Source organism: Zeus faber, assembly GCF_960531495.2.
Source record: "Zeus faber genome assembly, chromosome: 9".
In the NCBI taxonomy this organism is placed as follows: Eukaryota; Metazoa; Chordata; class Actinopteri; order Zeiformes; family Zeidae; genus Zeus; species Zeus faber.
The window spans coordinates 15,120,428-15,139,998 of NC_137197.1; the positions used below are offsets into that span (position 1 = coordinate 15,120,428).

Consider the following 19,571-nt stretch of genomic DNA (forward strand, 5'->3'; position numbering starts at 1 on the left):
ATCTTGCCTTTCATTTCATCCTAGCGGGGTGGCTGCTGTATCCTTAGGTCCCTTTTTTCTGCAGAAACACAGTGACACCTTTTTGAACTTCAAACTAGTTGCTTGTTTTTTTTGTTTTGTTTTTTCCAATGAGGAGATCGGATCATCTTTTTGTACAGAAAGGGGAAGAAGCCATTTTAGGTCTGTCAAAAAAAAAGTTTTCTTTTTTTTTTTTTGTTTAATTTAAGCCATCTTTGTTTCATAAAAAATATATAAATGTGGATAAGATGTATAAATCTATTGGATTTAGACAGTTACTCTAATGATGTTAATGGGGGAAAACGCAAATTTGAAAACGTCCAGCTAAGACAGTAGATTTATCTATGTACTGGCTATGTTCAATCTTCTATTTTTCCGTGTGTGTGTGTGTCTATTTGGTCCGAAAGAAAACTTATTGGCTTGGGTGTTAGGGATATCACTGCTGCTGAATAGTGCATATATACATTAAATGAGCCATGACTTTCCAAATATTTTATTTTTGTACACATCGATGGGTGGGGCTTGTCCTAAATGTGAATGGACAGCCACTTCATAGCTCAGCGTGCAAAACAAATTGGCTTTGAAATCGGTACAACCACAATTTTGCGTTCCGCATATCGTTTTCCTTTTTTAAATTCCTTTCTTTCATGTTCGTCAGGGTGTAGTTGAGGGGGAGAGAGAGAGAGAGAGAGAGAGAGAGGGGGACACCCATGCGACGTGTTGTTCATGTGCAGCCTCTTCCCTCCATCATTGTGCTGTTGGGATGTGTACACGTGCATAACGCTGCAAACAGTGAGTGACGAAGGGCTGCTTTGATGTAATGTACCAAAAAATATTGTCGAGTTTGTGTGTGTGCTTGTATACATGCAATGTTGACCCTATGTATTTCTGTTCCAAACACTTGATGTGTCTATATGTGATAAAAGCAATAGAGATGGTGCTGGAATGGATGGCACCCTAGCACCCTGTACAAGATGGACTAATAGTGCCGGTTGCATTTCCATCTAATGGAAAAGCTGTATGAAAAGCTATAAAGGTGAGCTATCGAGACTGGTGAATGAAGTTTCTCACTTGATCATTATGCCCCTGAAACATAATTTGTGCACCGGTAGCAGAGCTTTGCGTGTAATTTGTGTGCCTGTATATGCTTCAGAATGAAACGGGTTTGGCAAATGGTTGAACTTGTTTTTCCTTTTCTTCCTTTTTTTTTTTAAAATAAGGTTAAAAACATTTAATTCTGGCTTTCATATATCCTTTTGTGGTTGGAGTTTTTTTTTTCTCTCTCTCTCTCCCTCTCTCCCCCTCATGTATCTTCTTGAATACCGTTTTGGAGGGGTCCAGTGCGGTTAATCCGCGCGTCCTTAAAAGCACGGGTGCAAATTGACTGGCACACGTGTTACCGGACCGCTGGGTGGCGCGCCTGGGCTTCGTTCCGTTCGCTTTGACGGTCGTGTGACTTCACGCTGGTGGCTCCGACTCCCATGAGCGGTGTGTTGGGGGTCCTCGCTCCCAAAGACCGGCCCCTGGAATCCCCACAGAGGCGGTCTTACTGTCTGGGGGGCCCTTTGGCAGTTTGATGAGATGAAATAAAGTGAGAAATGTCACTCGCTAGACCAAGGAGTGATGGGTTCTTTTACTTCGCTGGTGTACAGCACACTACTTTTAAACTAGGGTTACCGTTAGACTTCACCGTCTTAGGCTGGGAACCGACACAAGTCATGAAAGTGCGTCGTTGACACCGAGCTAAAAGAGAACGACTCACTGGAAAATGTATTATTATTGGAAAACATAACATTGTTCAAATGTTAGTACTAACGGACGTTACTTCCGAGAACGGATGATAAACGCAATAACCGCTTTTAAGGTAATTAGGTATTATTTGGTGTTTCGAACCTCACACATTATTGTGCTTTGTTTTTGTTTTAGTTTTATCGAGTTTGTCTTTCTGGGACGGGGGCGGGGGGGGGGGGGGGGGTCTGGTGCACAATCACCAACCTAAATGCGGTGATTGCGGGAGTCCCTTTACTCCCACCTCTACTCCCCTGCTGTGTGGAGTTTGTCTGCTCTTTACGGGGGAAAAACAAACTATACCTTTTATTCTTCCTCTGGGTGTGTTCTTTGTTTTTTGTTTTTTTGGTTTTTTTTTATGATAATAAAGAATTAACTGTACATGACATTTTGGTTTGAGTTCATACCTATAGCCGATGAAAATAGTCATTTTATAATAAATAATTACATGTAAAAAAAAAAAAAATCATAATAATGCTCAGCCTGATTTTCAGTTTTTATTGCCATAAACACAACAAAACAGCACGGACTGAGACATTGCAAAAAAAGAAAAAAGGTATAAAACAATTAAAATACGGTTAAAAAAAACAAAACAAGTGTACAAAGAAAACATAGTAATAACGTACAATATCCAATATAGTACAAAATATAAGAGTGTGGGATATATATATATATATATATATATATAACGGTAGGTAAAAAAAAAAAAAAACTTTAAATAAACGTTAATCTGACGTCGCATGTTACGGAAACGACGAGAAGAAGCCACTCAGGTAAGGAGCAAATGGCGGGGGCTCGTCGCCCAATGTTCCAGAAGGAACGGGAGGAACCCTAACCCTAAAACTAACTAACTAACTAACTAACTAACTAGCGAACTAACTACTCTGACGTCACAAGCAGAAAAAAAACAACATTCGCCAAAGTAGTATCAAGGACGTACGCGCCCCCGTCGATTTGTTACCGCGACCTGATCGAATACAAATAAAAACAGTAATTAAAAAAAAAAATATATATATATATACGTTAAAACAAAAAAACATGGAAATAATATATACTGTAAATGTATAAATGTAAATGTTTGTAAAACAAACAAAACCCCGACCCATCGTCGACCCGGCCCGGCTCGCGTTCCTTCGGGATGAACGACGTCACAAACACCCGCGCCGCCGCCAAAGGGGACGCGTGCGCGCCCCTGTTCGGCTTGTGAACGCGTGCGCGTGTCCGACGTCGGAGGCGAACGCGCGTCGCCGCGGGGAAAAAAAAAAAAACCCCCAAAAAAAAAAACACACACACACAAGCCGGAGACAAGACAGCGCACCTTCAACTGCGGAGCTCACACGGGGAAAGATTACTTTTTGACGCCCTGTCGGGTCGCGTTAACACCCGAGGCGGCTGAGGATTTTGGACGGGGAGCAATAGGGTGAGTGGAGGTTGTTTTTTTGTTTTTTTTTTAAATGCAGAAGCCGGCCGTAACGCAAGAAACCTAGGTGGGGGGGGGGGGGGGGAAAATGACGATGTGGCTGTAATTTCAGCACCTCCTTTTTTTCGTGTCTCAAAATGGCGGCCGGGGCCGCTGGAGCAGCAGGTAGCTGGGCGGCGGAGTTAAGGGGGTGGGGGGGGGGGAAGCAAGTGGAAATGACTGAAGTGGAGCGGGGAGCCGCGCCGCTGTCGGGCGTCGCCGGGTCGTGTGATGTCACGGAACTGAGTTGTCGTCGTCGTAACTTTCTGGGCGCAGCGGCGGGGACGCGCGGTTGGGAACTGGCGAGTTTGCTGTAGTGGTGGAAGGTTGGCGAACGGGTCGCTCACGGCGAACGAGTCTTCCGAACGACTCGGGCGTCGGGGCACTTAACGGCGATGGAGACTGATGTACACACTTCGCATCCCACCAAATGTTATGGTTCTGACAGAAGTGGCGTTTTTTTTGTTATTCACAGCTTGCATTACCCTATCAAAATAAAAACCTTTGAGACGAGACAGGCTTCATTGGCCAATTATGCCTACACCATTTGCATCCGATTGCCCGTGACTCTCCGTCCGCACAGAACGGTAAAAATTACAGTTCGGTAAAAAGTAAAGCAAAATGGAAATGAATGCTGTGTGTGCGCTGGGTAGATTCTAATAAACCGTATTTGCGGTGTGTGCGATGGTCAAACAGCGGTTGCAAACGGGTCGAAATGGCAAATGCTGCCGATCGAAGTGAACACATATCGAATGTTGTGGCGAACGGGGAGGATGTGGGGCGAGACTGTTCCTGTAGCCGTCTGCTTTTTGTGCCGAGTAAAACATGTGTGTGCTCCGGCGAACTTCAGTGATTCCCGTGAGTTCGTTGTGAGTCTTGCCTCGCCCATCGCGCGTTACGCCAGCGTTATAAAAAAAAAAAAAAAATAACCGAACGGCGAGTCGGACAATTGAGCGAGTCGTTTTAACTGAGCGCTGACTCGCTGGGAACCGGGTCTCAAAAGAGTCGAACCCTTCATCACTACTCGCAGAAATACCTGGCAATGGGAATGTAGGTCACTGTCCACCCGCGCCTCCCGAGTCGCCGTGAGCCCACGCTGTCCGCGCCCCCACTGCCGTTCCCCCCACGTCCTGTGAGTATCGATGGACCCGTGTTGCTTTTGGTCGCGCGTCCGACAACACGGGGCGCGTGTCATTTCGGAAAGGGCGTCAACGTCAGTTGCGTCTGGGTCTGATTTTGCGCCACATTACGTTGGACTCGCAGGGTGAATTCAAGATCCGAGATGTTTTAGTCGTCGCACGGAGTCATGCGACTAAGTACGGCGCGGTGGAATGATAAGGGCTCCGAAGACGGTACAAACCAGACGAGGGGGAACCACGATACAAAGTAATAATGCATATTTATAACAAGAAGCGAAAATGTTAGCAATGTGTGTGTCGTAGAAACAGAGTATGTATGTAGTGCTCAACCGTGTACAGTTGGAACGGGGTGTTATTCACCCAAGATATAATCATGTGCAACGATGCAATAATCAAAATACATTAAATAAGAAAAAAATGTGTTTTTGTATTTGTAGCTGTAATGTGTTTAGGACAGTGCCCTCGTCCTTGTTATTCCTCTGCCTGTGTCGTTTGCTGTTGATTACAGCTCATTGCATGACAGTGACTTGGTGTTGGTTCGGCTTTAGATCAGAATGGAGTCATCCGAGTAGACGAGCATAAAGAATGAGAATGAATGCTTCATGCAATGTATATTATATGTTGCGTGAAGCATTTATTCGCACATCTTATACTGTGACTTTAATGTATGTGCTGTCGGTTTGGTAGAGACCATTGAGAAGGGGACACTATTAAAGTTGCGATCCGTAAAGTTATTTTGTTTAAAATAAATATTATATTTTATATTTATTGCATGTTTACTTAGATGGTACTCCATGCTATTGGATGTATTTACATTATGTATGTCTTCCTTTGTATTGGTTTTATTTTTTGGTGGCAGGGTCTGCCTTTCCCTGTCAGAGTGCTTTGATTGGGCACGTGCTCAAAGTGATAGGCCTGGTGGATTTGATAAACAAGGCTAGTTGTGTTTATCGTCTTAAAGCTATGTTCACATGTATGTGACAAATAATCACTTGAACACTGCAGGGAAAAGTGGCCTCAATCAGATTTTTTTTTTTTTGCTAATGTGTGAATCAGATCTGTTTTATTTCATTTTATTTTTTTTTTTTTTATTTTTTTTTTATTTTTTTACATAAAAGTGTGAACATCACAAATCACATGGAATCTGATCTTGTCAATTCTGATTTGGGCCATTTTCATATGTGGACCTAAAGCAGATACAGATCTTTTTTTTTTTTATTATTTTTATTTTTTTGCAAAGTGACCTCAGTCTGAACAGTCATATCGGAATGCGACTTTTACGTCACTCTAGAGTGACATTCGTCACAATTCTGCGCTGGCGGGAATCACTTAGTGAAAACAAACATGGAAGACAGCTGCGATGAAGGTAGTCAGTGGAGGGACAGGATCATGAGTAAGTATCATCTGCTCACGTATTCGCTGGCGTCTACTGCACATCAACTTATACATGAAATCGTAAATGCTGACTTCAGGCCTCCATGTCTACTTCTATGCTGCAGCGTGATGCTTGTGAAGTCTTTTGTTATTGCTTTACTGTGCTTGTGGATCAGTTCAGGACCTTGACCAGTTAGTTCAGTGGAATAAGATATTGGCCACATTTTATTATTATTTTTAATTATGTGAGCAGCTAAACAAAAAAAAATTGGATCTTAGCAATAAAACCAAATTGAGCATCAAGGCTTGCAGTGTGAACGCAGCCTAACACAACGGTAAACCGCATTGTTTAAAGTGTTGCAGTTTCGACTGGAATTCAGTTTTATGGATTGCCGCTTAGGTTCATTGTCTTTGTTATAAATATGGCCCCCCAATAAAAAAAATTATTCGATTGCGCGCACAATGCTATTTTAGATTTATTTTTCTAACCAATATCCAACCCTCATTAACCAATAATTAACCATTAGCCAAGATAAAAATGTACCAATTAGAATGGAGGAATGTTAAAAAATGTATCTTCATCAGTGTTTACCACATTCACACACCGTTGATTATTTTAAACTAGTTATTATAAATATAGCATTTTCATTACGTTACTCTGTTTCGTTTGTAAACAGCTTAACTTACCGTGGTTGGGCACTTCCGGGTTTGGGAAAGGACCTCACACATAAGCTGTCCTCTTACGTGCCTGAAATAAAAGGCACGTGTGGTTGCACGTCACCCCCATGAGTTGTATTTAAGAAATGGATTGTATGGCCTATTTTACTTTTACCGTGCAACAAAGGTTTTAAAAATATATATATTTTTAACTGATTATTAATAGGTCACGTCAGTTAAACGGTTAATTATTAACATCCCTAATTTGTATGATTATCGAATTTCCATGAGTATGCAGTTCAGGAAAGCATAAGGACAAATGCAAGTTTAGTTGTTTCAAGTCTGCTGTCTTTATCCAACATTGTGTCAGATGGATGAATTCTGTTACCAAGTGACAAGGCATCCTCATGGATTTAACCTCCTCTAAGCACCAGAGCCCATAGATTAGGGCTGAGCGACTAATTGAAGCCTAATCAAATTCACTCTCGGCTTTTTTGGCCTATTCGAAACATACTAAAAACTGAAATGCTTTCCAAAATAGCCGATTCAAAGCGTTAAAATAAACTCAAGTTCAAGTTCAAGAGGTTATTTGTCACATACATATACATACGGTCATACATATATGCAGTGAAATGTCATGACACTAATAGTACTGTTAAATGGGAGAAGGACCGAGTGTCTGCTGCCGCTGACCCACGATGTGCGCTGCAAGAGTTTCACTTTCTCACACTGCGTGCTTGAAAATGGCAACTTTGCATAATATTTGAAGGGTCTCACAAAACCCTCACGAAACGGCGCAAAAAACTAACGAAAGATCCCATGAATTGGAATGAAAGATCCCCCCCTTGGTTGCTGCGCGTGGGGCGCAGCACCGCCTACCCCTTGGTCCATCAGGCATATATTTGGTTATTTATATATTACTGTTTACATTTATTATATATTTATTGTCTTGTTTATTACTTTTTATGACGATGCCTGCACGGAAAGGAGAGGGAGTGCTCGGGGGGGCAGTTTGCGCACCTGTCTCCCTGTCAGAACCGACAATGCGCCCGCCAGCGATTGGGTTCCCCAGCTACCGCCACGCAACAACAGTGTGTGTTTATTTTACATGTAGGTTATTTCATTTGAACCTCTTTCCCTATGGAGACAACCAGAACTGGATGTAATGGGGACACTTTCACAGTGACTCTCCCCCCATTTAACTTAATTTAAGTGTGATATTCCAGAGAACATGGTATCAACTGGTTTGGCATCTACCTGTATACATTTGCCCATAATTTGTACAATAATACATAATACACAGCACTCAACACTAACTTTTGAAAGTGGTTGCCAGGCTGGCAACCAGGCATCAGCTTTTGGTTCCCGAAACTGAATATATAGTTGCCATTTTTAGTTGCCTTATATTTTACCCCCACATACATATGCTCACCACACAGACTATAAGAATCTCAACAGTCCTGTTTGTCCCCTCATTGTTAACAATGGTCAATTCTAATTAGCTTCTTTCCATTTAAAAGCAGCCCTGCACCAGATGAGGTCTGAGCGATGCTAATTATTAATGTTGTCTGTCTACAAAGATGATAACTCGTTATTGTATTGTAACGGCTATATGTTGACAAATTTGACCAAATTGACAAAGACTAAAACTGAAGACATTTCCTGTATATTTTTATATACATTTTGTATGCTTTGTCAGAAGCGCAATATCGTTTCTTAAAGTTTTACTTTTTTTTGTCTAGTTTTAACTTAAATGGTTTTCCCCCACCTAGTTTCGGTTTTTAGTTTTGGTTAACTGTACAGGGAAGAAAACTCATGGCTGATGAAAAAATGGTTGTAGACCACGGTTTTCAGAGTTTACATGAAGGCATCCCTTCCGACATGCATAATACTTTTCAGAGCCTGTGAACGCAGCATTGCGTCCTTGTAGGGATACAAATTTAAAGGAATTTCCTGAATCGATAGTTATTAACCTTGACAAGAAATTGTCGGTGACTTGATAACAATAGCTAATTACCCGAGGCAAGACTCGCTGAGCCGGTTCGCTCATACAGGAATGTTTATGACCCGTCTTGGGTTAAATATTTGTCCTCCGTGTGGAAAAGGGGCGTGGTTCTAGTGTGATTGGGGGTGGGGATAAAAACAGTAGAGGATACAGCAACTTAAACAACGGCGTAAAACTTGGCAAATGAAACGGCTCATCACCCAGCAAGGCTCTATTCCCTCTGTTCCTACCAAAGAGCTGTTTTTGGTACATTGAAAGAATCGGATTGTTCGTGTATCTATGCCAGAGTTTCCGTTCGAAAAAATTGCTGCCGGTCCACGTGTCCTGGAAGATTTCAATTTCCCGGACAAATGGGAGAGATTCCGGTCAAATGTTATCTGTATGTATTGAGCTTTAAAAACAATTGATAAGCAGGCTATATATAGAATGAAATCATGAATGCATGTAGATTTATAATGTTCTTTTATTGAATATTTAAAATAAAATAATTGCCGTCAGTTAATGCCGTTTTAAAACGGAATAAATGAATATTACGCATATTACGAATTGAAATCAAATAATTTCCGTTTGTGATCAAAAAGTAACAAGTGCAGCTGCTTTATTTAACATGATACTCATATACAATTTTGATAAAATCAAAATAAATATGGCAAGTAGGTCTAAATAAATTATTAAGGTTTGTGGTGTTGCACGTCTTGTAGACAAATTTTACACATTGGATATTTACCGTCTGCTTTGGGTCAGAACTTCAATATCCCAAAAAACTCCAAACTATGTATGTATGTGTCATTGTTGTCACATTACATCATCTTTCGGTTTCTCCGAGTTCTGGACACGGCGCTCAGTTGCGTGTGCGTGTGTGTGTGTATGTGTAAAGGGACCAAAATTAACCTGTCGAACGGGATGTCGTGTTCACATCTGAGCCAATTTGAGCTGGAGCCGATGAAAACCTGTCTATTGCAGGGTTATTTGACCGGGGCCTGAAACCCGGATGTTACCTTTACCATTAATGACAAATGTCAGATGTTAGCGGGTGTTACCGGTTTTTGGCGCAGTCAGAATTTGGTATAATACTACTACATACATACTTATATCAGACATTAATCTCCAAAGTGTTACCTTAAATGAGCCTATAATAAGTTAATAGAGCAAACCTCCTCTGTGCCTGTTCCGTCCTGTAGCTTGTCAGTCGCAGCAAATCAGATTGGCCTCCCAAGTCTTCACACATTTCCTTTTTGTTTTTTGTTTAGGTTCATCTGGTTCTTTGTCAGTTGAGTCAATTTGCACATTCATTTTTGATGACGGGTTAGTGAAACTGTTCACCCCACGGTCAGAAAACTTGATTTTCTTTGCCACGGTCTCTAAAACAGGCTCTGGGCTTACCGGTGCGCACGTGGATCCACGTATTATCTCACGTGCAGCGTTCTGCTTCCGACTGTAACAGCAATATTTAAATATCACAAATGCAACAATTGTATTTATTTTGGAGTGTATGTTTTGCTGTTTGCTGTTCCTATTTTTGTGTTAAAAAGTGGTTGCCAAAGGGGGTAACCAAAGGCCATAAAATGGTTGCCAATTGACTTAGTCTGGTTGCCGATGGCAACTGTGACTGTCGAGCCCTGATACATTTGTGGTTGCAATGGTAATAAAAACAGGGTAATAATAATAAATGCAGTTATTGCATACATGATGCTTTTCATTCCTTAATAACATATAACTTGTAGCGTTATTTTCAAATGCATAATGATTTGATAGAGGAAAGAGACGCTTCAGAAATGTTCCGAAAAATAACCCAAAATGCTGGTAATCTGTCTCCTGAGCTGGGGAAGGTTGAGTGCTGCTGCGATAGAATCATTCATTGCTTGTGTTAAGTGAATAATACAGAAGACAAGGAACTTAAAAAATAATAATAAAATTCAGTCTAAAAAGAAAAATCTCAAAAATGCTTGTCATCACCAATGGCGTTGTCCCAGTCTGCACTTGATGCACATGAGGGTGGCTGGAAACGCAAACATAGTGAAACATTGTTTGATAATAGTGGATAATTGTAATTTAGGCATCGGTTTTTGTCTCGACCTCTCTCACGGTCTCTCACTGTCCACAATACAACCAACTAATTTAGAGGCTTGAATCAGCATATCACCCTTATATTTGTTGACATAGAGCAGGTTTTTTTGTTGTCTCTTTCAGTCGTAAAGAAATGTAGGGATAAGAGATTTTCTTTTGTCACATACTTTCCATTCTTTGTGCAAGCTTCGAAATGATCAGATTTACATGAAACTGCGTTTTTGATCAGCATACTACTGACAATGCATTTTGAACTCTGAGCAAAACAAATTTTCAGGCAGTTGTGTGGGTTTTAATGATGTTTATTTTTGTCTGAGGTAAATATCATCATAAACTATAACCAGCTGACTCTTTGAAGTACTACTGGAACTTTAGGTTCTTTTTATCCTTGATTCGGTGAGCTCTTTAGGCTGGAGGAAATGATCATTGGTCTCTGAATTTCACTGAAGCAGGCAGAAAAGAGGAGCCGTGTGTTTGAGCAGAGGATAGGCCACCATGTAACTGATCTGCTGCCAACGGCAACCATGGTGGCAGGGTGGCTCAGTGGTAAACACTGCGTTGCCTCACAGCGAGAAGGTTCTGCATTGACCTATTCTGTCCTTGATCAGATGGGTCAAATGCAGAGAACAAATTTCCCCACAGGGCTCAATAAAGTGATGAGTGTTCTTATTGGAGAGTATCTCAGGTCAGTCTTGGTCAATCCACCGATGAATGCCTCAACAGGCTGCTAATGTAATTACTTCTAATAAATTATGTTTTCCGTGAGGAAAGAAACACTGTCGTCAAGTTACGGCAACTGACTGGTTGTGTTGCCGATTGATGTGGGTATATCAATCATTTCTAGTCCCATTGCGTGTTCTCCCCATTGAACTCATATTTGAGAACTGTTACGGTTAACAATTGACTGTGAATTTACTTGTTTAGCATTTGATCAATTAAGTATATCAAACTAAAGGGTGCTATCATGTTACATGGGTTCAATGTTCAAGAGGTTTTTTTCAAGAGAATTATGGTTGTTTATTACTTTTATATTATTGGGTTAGTTGTTTAATAATACCAGCAAGCCGAATTAAAGCAACATTTGAAACCCTACATGAGGTGGCTGCAGGTTTTGGAACCATGATTAAGACTCCATTAAGCTACCCTTTCCACAGAGGATGATGAGCCTACACTTTTAATGGACACATGCTGTCATTCAGCATGCTTGTATAATTGGGGAATGACCAAGACTTGTAAAACTGTGTACTGTGCTTGTCACCTGTTGGTGTTCTCAGTCCTTTGCCATGTGTTGAGTGTTATTTAATGTAATGCAATTATTACATAGTCGAGTAGTTCGGTTTTCGACCGATATATCTGATATCCGATATATCAGGCCGATATCTGCGTTTTATTTGATATCGGCCTGTCGATAATGACAATGGTTTGGATCAATATAGTTTAATGTTGCGTCATAACCCATTTCTTCTGTAAGGCCGTGGCAGCATCTCTCCTCTCTTTCCACGCAGCCCCGCCCATGCGCAGAGGGAGCGTGAGGGGAGAGGGGGAGTCCGCTTACAAGACTTTTGGCTTCTTTTATTGGGAAGTCACTTTAAAGAAATCACGGGCCGTGGGTTGCAGTTTTTTGGGCTTGTTTTAAAAGAATATGCTTGCTTGTTACGAAAATCTGACAGGCAACATTTTATTTTATTTTTTTACATTTATTTTTGCTATTTAGAATTTTCCCCAATGCAGAGGTTCCCAACCTCCAGTCCGCAGGCGTTTGCCACCGAGCTGTGAGAAGGCGGGTGGGAATTTTTTCAGGTGCGAACTCTCCTCCCCGGAGCCACTCTTTTGTCTTTTACAGGGAAGAAAAACATAATTGTGTGAAAAGGACAGTTATCTGTTGAGAGACAGATTGGTTTGATTACAGATGCGATTTATTTTATTTTTCAAATGCTATTTTATTTTCTTTGCACATTCTTTTTATGGAAAAAAAAGTTAATTCTTCATTTAAAGGCAGTAATGCATCCTGGAATTATTATTACACTATTTTTTTTATTATTTTGGCGTAAAGAATTTTGAATTTAACAGGATTGATCGTTCGATAACGGCATCAGCCCTTAAAAACCCATACGAGGCGAAGTGAAACAACGATTATTTTATCTTACTGTGCTCATTTAACGAAATCGTTAGACTCCCCTATTGTTTCTAGCCAAATTTCAAGGACATTTAAAGCCAATCTTGGAAATGTTGCAACAAATACAATGCTTATGTCATGCACTTATGTTATTTTGGTTTTGAGGCAAATTAAATGTCAACAGAAATGCAAGATTCCTGTCTGACAGGGGAAAATATGGAAAATAAGGACATGGCTGTCTAGACCATACTGCTGTTGGGAAAGTTATTTAGTTTCAGTTCATATGAGTGCATACTTCTTACTTTACGAAGCATTATGATGCCAAAGAGAACACTAAAGCATGAATGAATGGGTCTCTATTTATATTCAAGTGCAGCAGTCCGTTTGAGCGTTCCAGGGAAAGTAACACCGGAGATGGTTTCTCGACATCATTTACCGATCCTTCTGGCTTAATTTCAATATTTAAACTAGGGATGCAAATTTAAGGGAATTTCCTTGTTAACCTTAACAGCAATCGTTGATTAATGGATAACATAAAAGCCAATGACGTCACCGGCGGTTGACGCCATGGCGCGTGGGGACCTACGCAACGTCGCACACGGCCGAGATTTTGTGACTTGGCGCGAGGAGCGTTTCTCCTCATTTCATCTAAAAATGGAGTAGTTCGTGGCAAGACTCGCTGAGCTGCTTGGCGGGTGAGACGGGTGTTACGTAACAGATAACACCTGAAATTCTGGTGCACATATGGACAACAAGAGGCTAATAAAATGACTAAACATTACTAAAATTCTTATATAATAACAGACCTGAAATAATTTTCTTTAATATATTTTATTGGAGTCATCACCATAGCAACATTTGCTGTCGTACCTCCCCCTCGTTCCGGGTTTTTTTTCCCCTCTCCCCATGCCGTTCAGAAAGTGCCTTTATCCCGTCTACCTGAACACAGTATTAGTTGTTAAGCAACAAAAACATATATTTTCCTCCTCGGCATCAAGAGTTTCTACGGGCAGCCATGTTTATTGTTTATCGTTCTTACGGAATCCTCCATCTACTTCCACTACTACTTCCTGCTCCTCTGGGCATTTTCTTTCTTGACTGCCCCCTGTCGTTCTGGTGAGTGTTACGACTTCCTGGCTGGGTATTTTTTTTTTTTTCTCGAAACGCCCTGTGCCCCAAAATCTCCTGTTGATACAATGACAACAAGACTGCAGATTGTTCAGTTCTTATTGATAACACATAAACTTTATCGCTTAAATTCTTATTAGATATTAATTAATGGTAGACCAATTGTTAACATCTGTAATTTAAACTCAGTTAAGAATTGTTGTGCAATACAGTGGGATGAAATGGCTGACATGTCACATAACATTTGCTTCATTATCAATTTGACAGATGCCTTTCCAGCGTATATATTTGTTTAAAAAAAACAAAAAAAAACAAAAAAAAAAAAACTATCAACAGATGGAAAACACATTTTCCAAATCCACCACTCAATTTGACTTTCGATTTTAAGGTCACAGTGGGATTTTCGATTTAACCATTATCTCTTTTCAGCACTGACGGCTATGCCACTGTTAGACTATAGAGTCTTGATTTGTAATGAAAAACACTTGTTTCTCAATAATTAACTAAATAAATAAATATAAATATATATATATTTCAATATAAAACTATAAATAATAACGAAAATATATATTTTTTTAAAAACACCAAAACCGTTAAGAACATTCACAAAACTAGACTTTAGAATAAACAATGGTAATGGGCTGCATCTTATATAGCGCTCTTCCAGTCTTGCGACCACTCAAAGCGCTTTACAATACACGCCTCACATTCACCCAAACACATTTATACGTCGATGGCAGCGACACCAGCTTGAGAGCACTTTAGGGTTCAGTGTCTTGCTCAAGGACACTTGGGCGTGCTGCCAGGAGGAATGAGGGATCGAACCAGGGACCCTGTGATTACTGGACGACCCGCTCTACCTCCTGCGCCACTGTCGCCCCGATAAGTTATTTATTACACTAATCTTAAGTTACTCACAAAAATAAGCCCAGAAAAAGGGATGCAATAAAACCTTCAGATGTATTTGATTAACTCTGTTTTCTGCTACTTCTTTGCTGCGGAACAGATCGCAGATCGTTCCTGAAGAAATCCTGTCCGTGTTCTGAACCTCTGCATTGTAATGTAAATGTTCACATTGAAATGTAAATGCAATTTCTATGTGAGCTTAAGAGATGTTAAGATTTGTTTTTTGCTTGAATTTTTGTGGTAAGTTACAAAGTTGACCTTTTTAGAATGTTTTTAGCGGTAACATGCATTTTGGCTCTCACTCTGAACCGGTCCTAAAGCAAACCGCAAAACACATCAAAGACCTAGGTGCTGGAGTTGCTTTTTCCTTTTTCCTACCTCTTGGAAATGGCATCTTGTTCACTGAACAGATCGTCGTTTGTCCATTACACTGAGCTTGAGTCCGACTTGTTCAGCTTGTAGAGAGCACTTTCATGTGACTACACAATGACTCAAGGCATTCTAATCACTTCTGAAATGCCCTGAAATGCATCTTGGACACATTTTGACTCATAGTTATGAAGTAATTTTCGGTTGTATACATTTGTTTTGTCATGAATGCACTCATAGTGGCTGTTTTTGTGATTGGCTCCAACAGACAATGGAAAGGGCCACAATGGCAGGCAATTTGTTCACATCAGATTTTATTTTGAATAAGGTCATTTTTCTTATTTTCTAGCTGTCATGTAAACACTGTATTTGTAATAACTCAATCAGGAATCTTTCGATTGACCCCTGGGATCTATACGCCTTGATTGTATTTGTTTCTGCCGTGTTCATTCTGCATTTCACCCAGAATCATCTGATTTACCAGTTGAACCAGAGCATGTTTACATCCACATTGATCAACACGGTGAATGGTAGTCAGTTCCTCACCCGTCTTTTTGAATGTTTTGACCCATTAATGAGCCATGTAAACTTGATTGATTGATTGAAGGAATCAAAATATTGCCGATGCATCAACTGCCTCTTAATCAAAATTCCATCTTATTCATCACATTGTGATTAATGTAAATGCATGGAATGATTATTAATGTCATCAAGCTCTTCTAGAGAATCAGCGTTGAGGGTTGAAAAAGTGTAAGTGCAGTTAACCGTGTTCTGAAACTGTAGTGGAGAGAGGGGGAGCGGCAGTGAGCGGGCGGAGGCTCTCCCCCTCGCCGCTCAGAGCTGTCAAGTAACCACTGGTGATCAGATCTCACTTCCCCTCTTAGTCCTGTACAGAGACTTAAAAAAAAAAAAAAAAGAAAAGGCCCATGGACCCCCAGCTCTGGAGTTCTAGGCATTTTGCCGCTCTTGGGCAAACGGAGCAGTACAGCGGAGCCACTGTGCCCACATCGCAGGTGTGGCGAGGTTCGTGGGGTGTTCCTCATAAATATATATCTTTCCCAGACAATCCACTTCCTCGATACCCATTAACGCTTAAAAAAATAACGAGCCATTCCGTTCCAACCAAGACAATGGGGACGCACGTCTCTTGTTGCTTTGGGATTTAATTGAGTAAAAACTGGACATTTTTGTCTTTGTACTTTATTTGTGAATAACTCCTGCAGTTTTGGAATGGGGAGACCAGATTTGCCACATTACACTGCCTTCTATGCGCGCGCAAACCCCACCGCGCGCCCGATAAAATCTTAAATCGCCCATCAAAGTTTTGCACGATCGCCCCAAGCCTATTGTAGATGAGAAGAGGAACAAGCTGTCTGCCAAAAATGCAGAGATCCTTATATTTATAAAGAAAAATTTAGATATGAATTCTCTCTCTCTCTCTCTCTCTCTCTCTCAACAATATTTTTTTGGCTATAGCACTGTGCACTTTATTGCCCGTGGTCCTTTATCTCCTTAATGCAGAGAAAAATTGAAGGCTGACTGACTTAAAACAATATCTTGGCTATAGAATTTTTTTTGTTGCAGTTTTTTAAGTTGGAGTAAATAGAGGCCCTGTGTGTGGTGTTTGTTGCCTTAATATATATCATTTATTTTTCTAACTTGGTGTGTTGTGCACATTTACTGTTTATTCCAATTTTTATTTTGTAAAATTGTATTTGTTTTTTTTCCACAGGAAAGCTTTATTGTTCAGCGCGAAGCTGTTAAAGTTGTCTCTAAGAAAGTGGAAAATGTTGCACATGTGGCCTGCCAATAAATAAACAGTTGTCAATTCATGATACTTTCTCATCTCTTAATTGTAATACTTAATATACAATGTTGTTAAGAATAGTTAAATAAAATAAATTAATAATGCTACACAATAAATATAAGGCTTCAAATAGACCCGGTGATCTGTGATCCATATCAGCCAACACTGCTTTCAGCTATCCACCCTTAATTTGTACTGACTTTGAGTTGCCCTGAAGTTGAGTGATTTAGCTTTCCAGCAAGCCAAGCCCGAAGAATAATTGAATTAGTTGTGCCGTGCCATGTATAGTAGTGAGTTTAAAAGTAGGGAGGCTCCGGTACTGACATCGGATACCGGTTCCAATTAGGGGTGTCAAGATTTGCCAAAATCTTGATTTGACTTTCGATTTTAAGGTCACGATTCGATTTTGGGTTTAAACATATCTATTACTTTTCAGCACTGACGGCTATGTCATTGTTGGATTATCGAGTCTAAATTTGTAAAGAAAAACTTGTTTCTCAATAAGTAACTTTGAGTCCAGTCACATAAATTAGTTCGTGCAGCCCCGCCTGTGCACAGAGGGAGAATCGCTTGAAATAAGCACGGGTCGCTGGTTGGGGTTTTTTTTGGCTTTCTTTACATTTACTTATTGCTATTTTCCCCAATGCAGAAGGCGGGTGAGATTTTTTTTTTTTTTTTTTTTTCCAGGAGTGAGCTGCGCAATTGGACTTTAAATTCCTATTTGCGCTAAACATTTACAAAGACTTTTTGATTCCTGTTCATTTTGAATGTTTTGTTTTTGCCAAGTTACTTGTTTATACTACTTGTGTGTAATGTGATTTAATTTATCAAGTTTGTTTGCACTAGTTTATTACTCTTTTGGGATTTAATGTTTACATTTTGTTCTCATTTGATGCAGTTGTATTGTTTAATACTGGAATTTTATTTCCTGACTAATTTGTAACTGCATCAAAAGGTTTCCACTTGAATTGTACTTCCTGTTAATTGTGAAGATTTTTATTTTATTTTTTCACCAAGTTGTGGGCCACAATTATATATTCTTTTAATCATAAATAAAAATTCAGTCAATTTATCTGTATATATATTTGTTACATTTTGTTTTACTCAGTCAGGAAAGCAATTTTTAAGTCAAGCCTGGCGTTGCCTTACACATAAAATAATGATTCCCAGTCTCTTCCTCACAGTGAGGAATACAGCTTATTAATTCAAAACTGCTATCTGATCGGTACCTAGTATTGGCTCAGGTATCGGCATCGGGACTGAGAAAAGTCGGATAGCTGCATCCCTATTTTAAGATAAAATAAACCTAGTCCCACAACAGGGAAATTTTACATTTTTAAAGACATGATTTGTAATCCTTTCTAATCTTTTGTTTGCCCACTGTTACTTAATTTGCAGCGCAAAGGCCCAAGACATTTGCAAGAGCCATGCCTCTTTATGATTAAATGAAACATGACAGGGGTGACAGGCTAAAGCATTGCTACCTCTATAATGTGGAATTGTTTTGGATTTGTGGAAAAAATACAGACACTAGCTAGGAGACTGTCATATGTAAACTTTGCAACGGTTGCTGCAGCGCAGGGTAACGTAACAAACCTATTATTATAAACTGCAAAGAAAGATGCCCAAAATTGTGTCTTCCAACTTGTATAAATACTGTGCAAACAAAACTACAAAACAATCAACCCACGGGGTCAATGTGAGCTAGTCTGTGATATTTTATTTTGCTAGTCTTTTGGTGAGTATTATAGGTGGTAAAATATATTCAAATTTATAGATTTGAATATAGAGGAGGGTTGGATAATATAAAACTTTATTTTTCACCAAGGGAAAATTGTGCCTCAGTAGCTTCAGAAAATGCTGTTGTAAATGGTATAAAGACACTTTCACCTAGTAATTTTTACTAGTTCTGTGAAAAACGTATTTTATTTTTAATATTTGAACATTCTTGGAACAAAATAATTCCTAGCTTCTCTGAGAATTTGCAAAAGAAATGTCTTCGATAAATTCTAATTAATCAATTTACATAGACAATTTACCTATTCTAAACCTTCATTATCATTATTTGTAGTTGGTTATTGATAATTGTGTTAAGGTCTTAATACTGTCATCTATGTTGTTGATATCTTACTACCCCAGTTAGGAATAATATACCCTGTAGCATAATGTACCCAGCCTCAAATATCAAGTTGCAATAACTGATCATCAAACTGGATTGTACCGACACTGACACTGACGTTGGGATGTTATGCTGTGTTGACTTGTTCATTTAGTAGGGCAGCCCTCAAATAAAAAATTTCCTAGTTGACTTATTTAATAATTTAAATACATATTTTTGGGACATCAGAAAATGGCTTGAGTTCCAGGGCTGAGTAAGAATGTTATAACTAACATGATTAAAACTGAGCTACATTACAGATAAATAGAAAACCTAATCACCAGCCTTTGAAATATTGCGAACTGCCTGTTAATTACACCGGCAAAAGCCCCTCAGAAAAAGCTGTAATGATTGTGAATGTGTCAGAACAACCAGCAAAGGGGACTGAACATTTTGTTAATGCATCAGTAACACCTACACAATAACTTATAACCAGCCTTTAAAATATACCTTTAATTTAAAAGTGCATCAAAAGCTGTAATTGTTCATCTGAATGTGTGAGAACAACCAGCAAGAAGACTAAACTTTACATTTATTTCTGTTAGAATTTGTTTCAATTAAAAATATATCATGTAAATAT

At 39.6% G+C, this 19,571-nt stretch overlaps 1 protein-coding gene across 2 annotated transcripts in view; it reads left to right on the forward strand.

Moving 5' to 3' along the window:
- The first annotated feature begins 3,108 nt into the window (after nt 1-3,108).
- Nucleotides 3,109-19,571, forward strand: part of LOC307235337 (lissencephaly-1 homolog A-like) — a 45,115-nt gene continuing 28,652 nt past the window's right edge. Inside the window, exon 1 of one of the 2 annotated variants that reach the window (XM_080007378.1) lies at nt 3,109-3,226. The gene's annotated coding sequence lies outside the window, so the exon portion shown is untranslated. Of the gene's footprint in view, nt 3,227-4,606; nt 4,652-19,571 lie in introns of those variants that run through there. The other variant, XM_080007379.1, reaches the window with a different exon arrangement.